This window comes from Artibeus jamaicensis, unplaced genomic scaffold (genome assembly GCF_021234435.1).
Source record: "Artibeus jamaicensis isolate MK-2021 breed Jamaican fruit bat unplaced genomic scaffold, CSHL_Jam_final contig_490, whole genome shotgun sequence".
Taxonomy (NCBI): domain Eukaryota; kingdom Metazoa; phylum Chordata; class Mammalia; order Chiroptera; family Phyllostomidae; genus Artibeus; species Artibeus jamaicensis.
This window is the reverse complement of record NW_026521861.1, coordinates 4,601,796-4,611,692: the sequence shown is the minus strand read 5'-3', so window position 1 is coordinate 4,611,692 and position 9,897 is coordinate 4,601,796.

The following is a 9,897-nucleotide window of genomic DNA, read 5'->3' as shown; positions in this document are numbered from 1 at the left end:
CCACATTGTGCTGTCTCTTGAGACTCATGATTAGAGGTGAGAGAATTAAAATGATCATGGCAAGCACACAGGTAGTGGAGCCCATGGATGCTATAGGAAGCAGGAAAGGGCGAGAAGCACTGAACTGGACTCATCAGCATGGCGTGTTGAGGGAGCCATGTCTATGCTTATCACGATGGTTAAGATTTAGAAGGTTAGAGGGATAAGAGCTTTCCAGGCTCAAGTAGTATAAGACTAGAATGATCCCAGGTACATCTGGAGTACAGCATGTAGATAATTCTGTAGAGGGACTGGATTTGTACCAGCAACACTAACTGTGAGTATGTGTTGGAAAGAGGGTCTTCAATCAATACAGCTCATCTTTCCTCTCATCTCCCACTCAGTCTCCTCTCCACGTACCCACACTGCATCCTTCTCTAGCGTCTAAATTCAGTTGCAGTGTCTGATTGTGTTAACTCCTGAATAATTGGTGCTAGATGGTAAAGAACTGCATGAAATAACCTTCTACTATCAGATGAAGAGGGAAAAGCCCTTTAAACTCAATATGCAGTTTCTATGAGATAATGGTAAGATGGTGTAGAATTAAGATGGTTTTAGGAGAGGTCAAAGAATTGTAAATGCCCCCCTTGTCTCAAGCACCTCTACCCAACAAGTTTCTAAGAGTTTCAAGGGAAAGAACAAAGGGAAACAAATTTGCCACCTTCTTGTTCTTAAGACCTGGGCCATGAAACCTGAACGGTACATGAGACACCACCTAGCATTTCATGAGGCCTCTCCACCAAGCTTCTCCTCTTCTGCAAGCTCCAATGAAATCAAGCCTACAATGCCTCAGACTATCTCATGAAAATATTAAAAAGTACAAGAATGCATACGATCTACAACTTCCTTTTTTGCTGAGGAATAGCCACATCATAGTGACCCCATAGTAAAGGAAACTCAATTTATGCCCTAAAATCTAAGCAAAGGGATCACTTACCCTCCTCCTTCAAAGAGAAACAAAGACAGAGGTATCAGTGGGAAATTTCTTGTTCATAACAGGCCAGGAGGCTTATGGGATTAAAGGATGTGTCTAAGGCATCTAATAATAATAGTTCACAAAATGCAGACCAGAAAAACAAACCAGAGCAGACAGCCCAGATTCACTTTAGAGAGTTAAAGGACTGGGACACTGGCCTGATGCTTTAGTGGAGAAGGAGGAGTTAAGGGGAAAAAATGAATCATGAGCCCTGGCACTGGATGCTGATGGCTAAGGTGAAGGGCCACGTACAATGTTGGTCCCCACACAAATATTCTACTTATCCCAATTTTTATCCTTTTGCCTGCATCTTGTTTATCTTACTTTTAGGAATGGGTCTATGGGATGGGCTGAAATGATGACTCTCCAAAAGATACATTCACTTAGAACCTATCAAAGTGACAGATTTCTTACTTGGAAAAGGGATTTTTGCAGGTGTAACTATGTTAAGGATCTTTGGATGACAATATTCTTGACCAACTGAAAAAACCCTAAATCCAATGATATGTCTCCTCATACGAAAGAAGGAAAAAACACACAGAGAAGCCCTGCGAAGATTGGAGGGATGTACCTATAAGCCAAGGAGCACCAAGAAAAGCCAGCAGTGACCAGAATCTAGCAGAGAGGCAAGGAGAAAATTCTTCCTCAGGGATTCCCTACAAAGAACCAGCTCCGCCTACTTTTTAATTTTGGACTTCTGGCCCTAGGACAGTAGGAGAACAAATTTCTATTGTTTTAGGACACCTGGCATGTGATCATTTGTCCTCGCAGTCTAGGACACTAACACAGTGCCTTGGGTACTGCACCTTGGAAACCCTCTCCATCACAACCGTGTGGATGGATGAACCACCATCTATGCCAGGCCCAGGCTACCTGGACCCAGGCACCTCAGCCACCAGGAAACAAGCCCACCAACCAGCATGATCATTTGCACTGAACTGTGGGAGTTCCCTAGTCTCCCACTGTGTGGGGCCACTGACCTCTGCCCTCAGCCTGTGGGGCAGCATCTCTGCTGGAAAACATCCCCCTAACCTGGCTCCACCATGTCTCCAGGCCCCTGGGAAATTGACCCAAACAACAGAGCTGTGCTCCTTTTGCCAAAGGTCTTTATCAAACAACACAGAGTGTATTTTCCAGTCATTCCCATATCACAATGAAGAGACAAACCGTGTTAGCATGTGTTCGTGAGAATGAAAAACAAAACAGAACAAAATGTAAAACCCCGGCTTGGGACAGCCTGGGACTAGCTGGGGCTCTGAGCCTTCATGAATCTTAGCAGTACCCGGCGAAGTGTAATTCAGTCTTTTTAACTTCATGATATATATTCATGTCAGGGGCTTTAAGATAAAGACTTCAGTGAAAAATGAAACTTCTGATGAAAAACTTAGAGGATATTGCTTTCCTGGCCATCAGAGAGATCCCAAATCCTGCTGCGTTTCCATCCCTGCCACTGCCATTCCCTTGTAAGGAAAACAATTTGGGAGGAAGAAAGAAAAGACAACTTGGCCTGTGGGGCAGGAAGGGGGGGGAGGGGAGATGCCAGGAGAAAGAAGGGGTGGGAAAAAAATCTCAGCATATAATCATCGAAAGATCCTAAAAGATGCAGGGAAATTGACACATTGCTGATAATAACCATAATAACCGAGTTAATGATAGGCTCTGGGAGGGACCTTGCCTGGTTGAGGATTTGTTATCATGAAAAGGAGACATTCAGCTGGCAGGCATGGCTGCTGTTAACAACGTGGCATTTATTCTACACAACAGCCCACCAGCCAGGCACAGTCCTGGCCGCTTGTCTCCTGCACCATCCTCATTTTGCCTCAACAAAATTACATGTATCTTGGCTCTTCTCTGGGACACGACAAAAGAACAGGTGTGAACACTCACTCACGGGGTGGTGGAGTTGGTTGAGGGACGCTCTGTTCTAACTTTGTTTCATTGTTTCCTGCACCAGCGGGGGAGGCAGCGCTGGGTTCACGGATTGGACGGGGTAGGGCCCATGAGGCTGAGGGGGCAGGGAGCAGTCATGGGGGTCTGAGACAGCCTCAGCTTCGGTCCTGCAAAGGGTCTCTTTGGGCTCTCCCACACAGGGGGCCTAGGAAAGAACAGAGGAGGGGTGGGGGCAGAGGGACTGCTCATTTATGCCCAACCTGAGATTTTCTTTTTATTATTATCTTCTTCATAAGAACAAGAGAGAAAATTGAGACTAATAAACTCATGAGCTGACATTGAATCCAGAACTAAAACTCTTCAAAGGTTAAACCCTTATGGCCACATCATTCTCCTGCCCCCAAAGGTGTAGGCAATGCCCTAGACTGGCGACTGTCAACCTTTTCCACCTCATGGCACACATTATCTAATTACTAACATTCTACAGCACACTGAAAAATATATTTTTTGGCATTTGACAAAAAATAGGTATAATTTTGATTCATTCACACTAGATGGCTATTGTTGTGTTGGCTATTGTCATTTTTTTAATTTGACAGTCTAAGGGAAAAGAGGTCAGTGCCCTTCACTAAATAGTCAGGTACTGCATGTTTTAAAAATTCGTGTGGCCCACCAGTTGAAAATCGCTGCCTTGAGTGAGCCTGGGGTGGAATGCTATCCTTTCACTCTGAGAGCTCAGAATGGGAGAGACTTCATCTGCAAAAAGGAAGGTTGCATGATACAAAGGTAAACACTCACAAGTAATGCATACTGTAAAAGGAAACTTGTTCAGTGAGCAGAATACTTTCCCAACTCAGTGGGGCTGGTTTGAGCCCACCATCCGACGTTTCTCCTTCAGGACCCTGTCTTCTAGAGCCCCTGAGTCCCTTGTCACGCCCCCACCCAGTTTCAGACAGTCAGGTGGGCTAAAAAGCTCAGGCAAGAAATTTGGTCCGAGTTTCCAGTCTCCTCAGAGTATCTTCCGGCACCAGGCAATGCCTTCCTCCCGCTGAGTCTTCCCCTCACACATGCAGAGCTGCCTGCCATGTCTGATCACCACTTAAAACTTTAATTGGTGTTGTTCTGTTCCAACGTGTGTTAACAATGCAAAGTACTTATGGATGGGACATCGCCAGCAAAATTGCTAAACAAAAAAGTTTGTCTATTTTTGTGAAAGGAATAAGACAATAGAGTAGCAGAGAGCAACATAAAAGCCACTTCCTTTGCCAAGAATCTTGAGTAATGATTTCCTGTATCTTTAATACTCACTGTGAAGGACCAAAGTAATTACAGCTTCTTTTTCCATTTACAAAGACCAATAAACCATTCTCTCGCAGATGTTGTTACCACAAGTCTCTCTTGAAATTATTGCCCATCCTTGACCTTTGAATGTTCTGATTTTGACTCTGCTTACTAATCAGGACTGCAGAACACTCTTATTATGTCTTTTTTAAAGTTTATTAAAAAGGACTCTAATGAAATACCTGGAAACCCACTAGGTCTGGAACACCATTGTGGACATTTGTTGTGACTTTAACTTTCTTCTTTATTTTTTTAAATTATGAAATGAATGTAGGTTCTTTATAAAAACTTGGAATATTGAGAAAATACAAACTTTGTCATGTGCCGATCAGTAGGTCAACATTTTCCAAAGCCCTGATATTTTATTTATTATCTCATAATTGTCATTCTAGCCCATTCCCTCATCCCCACTCATCCTCTGGTTCTGCCATGTCCTCAACTTGCAGGCCTCCCTATTTTGAGAGAGAGAGGGAAGGGAAAGGGAGATTCTACGTGGAAAAAAAGTGTGAGCAAATTCAACACTTTTTTAATGCCCATTAATTTCCTTTGATAACTCATCCTTAACTTGTACCACCACCCTTTCTTCTGGAAGGGTGGAGGAATTACCCCTGTCAACCTCTCTAAATTATCAAGGCATTCTGTGTTCCTAAAAAGTGTGCTAAAAAAGTATATAAATGCTAACAAGGATGCTCCTGAAACTTTAAATTCTGCCAGGCCAGGAAAGGGTTGTGTATTCATATCTGAAATTCCACCACCTCACATAGTACCAGGCACTTAGTTTCCTAGTCAATTCTTGATAAATATTGAAAGAATAGTGATTTTACTGATTAACTGAAGGGTTATTGTAGTGGACATTCCTTCTCTGTCCAGAATCGACTGGGCCTTCATAACCACTCATTTACTGCCTTCGGCGGTGGTGGGAGGCTAGCATTTCTCCCCGAGTGTCTAGTCTAAGTAGAATAGTACATTCGAATGCCTCCACTGCCACTTCAAAAGCCAGACCAGTGCTCACGGGTTTATTCCCTTACATAGTTCTCTTCACTATTTCGTTTTCTAAGGCTGTTATCACAAGTGCCACAGGCTGGGTGGCTTCAACAATAGAAATGTGTTATGTCACAACTGTGCAGACCAGAAGTCAGAGGTCAAAGTGTCAGCAGGGCCTCTCTCTCTGACGTATCCATGATCACCCTCACCCTGTGTCTGTGCGCGGTCTTTCCTCTGTACCTGTCTGTGTCCTCATTTCTTCTTCTATAGGATACCAGTCAGATTGCATTGGTACGCACCCTAACAGATTCATTGTAACTTGATCACCTTTTAAAGGCTTTATCTCTTCATACAGTCACATTCTGAGGTACCAAAGGTTCCGGCTTCAATAAATAAATTTTGAGGTCACACAACTTATTCCATGAAACTTATGAACTGAGCACATTGCCTAAACTTCCCCAGATGGGCAATTTATATGGAATTTTGAATCTTCAGTAAGATGGTGATAGAAGAGATGATCGGAGTTCATTTATTCCAGAGGAGACCCTCGGTAGAGTGCTATCTGCCAGGAAAACATGCCAGGGCTTCCTGACTCTCTTCCCTGCAAAGACATCTTCCTGCCTCTTTCCAAGCTGTGTTCTCCAACTTTGAGTCGAGTCCGTGGGCTCCCTCCCAATAGCCTTACCATTAATTCCTTTTGCTCGAATTAGCCAGGGTCAGTGTTCAGTTTTCTACTAACTGCTATAATATTTCTAAATGTTTTTTAAAAACCATCTTCAGCTATGTTCACTGACCTTGTTTACGTAGGGGTTCACCACTCCAATGAGAGGCACTCAGAGGGCTCCGAGGCTGAGAGGCAAGCTCCAGAAACAGCTCAGAGAATTGGATGTCCGTGCACAGGCCAGGGTCTGAAAGGGAGAAAACAATGTAAGGGTAAGTAGAACATGGACACATGTCTGACTTTATGCTCCCTCTGAATTTTAAGTTAGGGTGACCACACATCCTGGTCTGCTTGAGACAGTCCTGTGTCATGCTGGTTTTCCCAGAGTAATTATTAACAGTGCTCCATTCACCTCCAACTGTGTCCCAGCTTGGATTAAAGAAGTAATACGGTCACCTTTCATTAAATTGTTTTAATCATTGATATATTCCCAGTGCTCAAAACAGCCTAGCAGAGAGCAAGTTTCAGTAAACTTCTGAATGAATGAATGAATGAGTGGGACCCTGCTTCTTTATCAGGTATAGATGCACGTTTAATTATGTGTTTTTATTCGACTTGATGCCACTTGCTGGGTACACCCGATTAGGCCAAGAGGCTCTGGGGAGCTCCCAGGAAGAAAGCAGACATGGTCAGAAACCTGCCATGCTCCTGTTGGCACCCATGGAAGGGGTGGCTGCCCTTTTAAAAGGGATGCATATCACGGCAAGGTACGAAGGCCACCTGTTGTTGGAAAGTTTGCCAAGATCTGAGCTCCGCTGGACTCAGAGCTCAGAGCTCTTTCTCCCCCTACCCCCATGCCTGGTTGAGGCTTTGATTTGATCCATAGGCAAACACCATGCCACTAATTAAGAGGCTCAAGGCGTAGCATAGGATGACTAGCTCCTGATGAGCACATGCTGCCTGGAAGTTGTCTTGTTAACACTTGAAACAGATTAGGAATCTGGGGAGCACCTGCATTTTCCCCTCACAGAGGAAAATGTGAAATTGACAGGTAGGAATGAGAGAATGTATCCAGTGCAGCTTTGTAATTAACAAAGATTGGCTTTATTTCTCTGGGCTCATCTCTCCTGCCTTCTTCCCTTGGCCCTCCTCCCTCAAAACGTCCCAGCTGCCAATGGAAGAAGCCCAACTATTCTCTAATTGAACCAGAGGATTTTGGAAGGTCAGTGCAAGAAACCACTCTGGTGCTCCAAGGACAAGGTGTGTTTTTTATGGAGACAATTATGTGCTTCCCAGGTGATTTTATCTAGAAGCCAAGAAAGACAGATTAGTGACAAGAAAAACGATTCTGTTCTGTCTCTGTTGTATCTGCATAGTCTCCTTTCTCTTCCTGTCCACCGCGCTTAGACACAATGTTAATGGCAGCCAGTGCTTGGAAGACTGACGGCAATTAACACCATGCAAGGGAGAATAAACACTAAAAGGCCCTACATCACAGGAACAGCTTCTGGGAGAGGCTGCAGGGAGGAGACATGGGACTTTCTTGGTGGGGAGAAGTCCCTGGAGCCCAACAGCCTTCAGCACATGGGATGCTTTGGACACAAACATTTCAGCAGAGGGAGTCTCTGTTCCTCAGGGACCAGACCCCGTACTTTCTCAAGAGCAAATTACTGAAGGCCCCACTTTATCTGGTTCATTTCTAATAGCTTCAAACAGCACCAGTCCCTGGAGACTAAGCCATAATGACAGATGGCATGTGCACCTGTCATGATCTATTTTCCTCCGTCTTTCCTGACATTTTGAAAAGAATCTCCATCCTGTATTCTCCCTCTCTCAAAGAGCTCCCCTAGAGCTGTGACCAGAATTGAAGAAAAGAAACCATGTCCTTGATCCCTCCAGATCTAGAAAAGGTATATTTTTACAAATCATTGTTTTATCTTCTGTTTCTCAAAGTGTACAGATGGAGGCACTCAAGTCAATGACCCACAGGATCCCAGGACCTGATGACGCACACATCATCACAAAGGCACTGTACGAGAAAGAAGGATAAGCTCAAAGCAAGCTCTAAATACGGGAGCCCCAAACCATCAACAAGCCAAGGGCAGGGTATTTCCGTCCCAGCAGCATGGCTGCTTCCAGGGCTGTACCACCTTTGGCAAAAGTGAACATGCTTCAGAACCCGAGAGCCTCCACTCTAATTTTAGGAGGCCTTCCTGGCAGCCCCGATTAGAAGCGTCCCATTGAAATCCCTGCCAAATCGTCCACAAAACATCAGAGCAGTTGTATTTAAAAAATGGAATAAAAGCAGCAGTGACTTTTAGAAGCAAGGCGTTACTTTTAAGCAAAATTCTCTTCCTGCTGAGGGGAAGCTGAGGGAGATGCTGAGTCTCCCCAGGTAATTCTCAGTTTCCTGGGGAATAGGGCTCTAGGTGAGAGACTGGTCAGATCATTTTTCACCACTGAAGTCCAGGGAGGACAGAGGAAAGGGATCTAGCCCAACAGAGCTAGAACCTCTCAGACTCAAGTCATCATTTCTCAAGCCCTAGTCATTGTGTGTGTGTTTACCCAAACCATCTCCTTTGGCTTGAGATCCAACCCTGTGACATAGATGTCATTATTGTCAATTTATAGACAGGAAAATTAGGCCCTGACTATGGCATTTTATCTCTCTGGGCCTCAGGTAATTAGAAAGTAATAGATCCAAGTTTTATTGAGACTTTCAGTCTCCGACTAAATTGAACTCTGGCCAGCCTCTCCAACTTTAAAGGGCATTCTGCTACTATAAAGTTAATGGTAACTAATATAAGTTTAAGGGGCACCACAAGGCCGTGGTACTTTGAAAGGTAATCATTGGGCTACATCTGGTCTCCCTGGCAGTACTGTTGGAACAGACAAGAGAATTTGGCAGGATCTGGCGTGTGTGTCAGGATGTGGCATCCCCACTGCCTGTGTTTGCTCTCTGGCCTTCTTCCCTCTGCACAAGGCCAACCACTTTAAGGCGAGCAGCACAGCCTGGGAAGCCAGGGCCTGGCAACTGTCTGTTGAGCCGCTTCAGTCCAGTGAGGGAAGCAGGGGCATCAGGTGATGGGCTACTGAACAAGTGGGTCAGAAGGTCAGAAGGTCAGCAGGTCAACAGCACGTGGAGGATTGTCAGCTACTGAATGATACACACACTTGTGAAGTTAGGATCTGAACCATTCTGGATGTCACAAACATGAGCCATATTGTCATAACCATTGGATTCCCTCCTGATGCTCAGTGATCTGCAGTTTCATCAGCTTTGCATCAGTTAGGGAGTTGGATGGTAGAAAGAAGACTTGGGTTCTAGCTTCAGCTCTGCACTCGTTTGCTGTGCAACCTTAGGAAAGTCACTTTCCTCTCTGAGTCGCAGGATATTCCTCTAACTTAAAATTCAGAGGGTGCATAAAGGCCGTGTTCCTTTACTCTTGACATGTCTTTTTCCCTTTGAGTCAGAAGGAGGGAGTTCTCCTAAGTACTGCCCACACTAGTCACCTCTCAGTGATCTCTGACAAACAAAGCTAGCCCATGAGGCAGGTCATACAGTGCATTCCTTTTACAAACAAGGAAACTGAGGTCCAGAAAGACTTGATGAAGGTAAGAGATCTCCTAATTCCTGGCTTAATATGCTTTCCAAGGCACAATACATCACCCCCTTAATTCAAAGTGTGTTTTTGTTCCAGATAACTCAGGTAGGCAACTCTATCAGAGTTGCAGCTGTTGCCTAGAAGGAAATGAGTAAGTTTGGAAGCTGTTCTCACTCCTGTCAGTCAAGGTGCCTTGTATTGTACCATGGTAACAGGAGCCAGGACAGTGACTTTTCTCCAGTAACACCCCCTGAACTTTTTTGTGGCGGATACAGCAGTTCTTGTCAAGCACTGGTGCCCATGCAAGACGTTGGAGAATCTCCTTATGGTGCTGATAGCTGGGCCCCAGCCCCAGAGCGCTGCTGCAGGTTTACTTATAAGGTCTAGAATGGCCTTAGAAA